This window comes from Bubalus kerabau, chromosome 4 (assembly GCF_029407905.1).
Source record: "Bubalus kerabau isolate K-KA32 ecotype Philippines breed swamp buffalo chromosome 4, PCC_UOA_SB_1v2, whole genome shotgun sequence".
Classification (NCBI taxonomy): domain Eukaryota; kingdom Metazoa; phylum Chordata; class Mammalia; order Artiodactyla; family Bovidae; genus Bubalus; species Bubalus kerabau.
In genome coordinates this window covers 41776873-41778312 of record NC_073627.1, presented here as the reverse complement: position 1 = coordinate 41778312, position 1440 = coordinate 41776873, and positions in this window count along the sequence as shown.

The following is a 1440-nucleotide window of genomic DNA, read 5'->3' as shown; positions in this document are numbered from 1 at the left end:
GTTACCTCTCAAAAGGATAGGTCTGCAGCTGCATCTGGACTGGGTCGGTGACATCACTCTCCCATGTGCCTCTGCCTGCTAGAGGAAGGCATGTGGTTACAGTTGTAAAGCTGGTAATTGCACCTATCAGGTTGCTTATCTTATCTGTCCCCTCCTTGGTGTCAGCTTCTCAGGGCGCGGTTCCTACTGACAAGAATGGACAAATGATTGTGGTGCTTTTATTTTTCTGTAACTTATTTGTGGGGTGGCATCTCAGATCTAGGTGTGGTCACAGGATGGTGTGAACCCTGAGACAAAATTAGTTCAGTTAGGTTCAGTCCTTCAGTTGTGTCCGACTCTTTGCTACCCCATGAACTGCAGCACGCCAGGCTTCCCTGTCCATCACCAACTCCAGGAGCTTGCTCAGACTCTTGTCCATTGAGTTGATGATGCCATCCAACCATCTCATCCTCTGTTGTCCCCTTCTCCTCCTGCCTTCAATCTTTCCCAGCATCAGGGTCTTTTCAAATGAGTCAGTTCTTCGCATCAGGTGGCCAAAGTATTGAGCTTTCAGCTTCAACATCAGTCCTTCCAATGAATATTCAGTACTGAATATTCCTTTAGGACTGACTGGTTTGATCTCCCTGAAGTCCAAGGGACTCTCAAGAGTCTTCTCCAGCACCACAGTTCAAAAGCATCAGTTCTTTGGCACTCAACTTTCTTTATAGTCCAACTCTCACATCCACACATGACTACTGAAAAAAAACATAGCTTTGACTAGATGGACCTTTGTTGGCAAAGTAATGTCTCTGCTTTTTAATATGTTGTCTAGGTTGGTCATAGCTTTTCTTCCAAGGAGCAAGTGTCTTTTGACTTCATGGCTAAAGTCACCATCTGCAGTGATTTTGGAGCCCCAAAATATAAAGTCTCTCACTGTTTCCATTGTTTCTCCCATCTATTTGCCATGGAGTGATGGAACCAGATGCCATGATCTTAGTTTTTTATTTTTATTCCCAAATTTCAGCCATTTATTTTTGTTTCATCTTTTAATTCCTATGGGGTTCATCAACTCTTTATCAGTAATGTTCTGACAAAGACCAATTTACATTAACTATAGTTATATATAACATATATAGTTATATACAACATATCAAGGGAAATCAGAACACAAGACTTCATCAGCTAAACAGAGTTCAAGTTTGCTCTTATGAAGACATACAAGAAAAGAAATACACTGAAGCATAAGCAAACAAAAAAATCAGAGTAACACATTCCAGAAGGAAACATACAATAAAGATCTTAATTTACAATATGTATAATTATATAATTTATTAAAATTAACACAATTCATGTACATAATATTAACATGGTAGTCATTAAGTTTGTTAAGCACTTCAACTACTGAAATGTTAAAACACAATGAAAACTACATTAACCAACTTCTCCATCAAGGGATCTAAC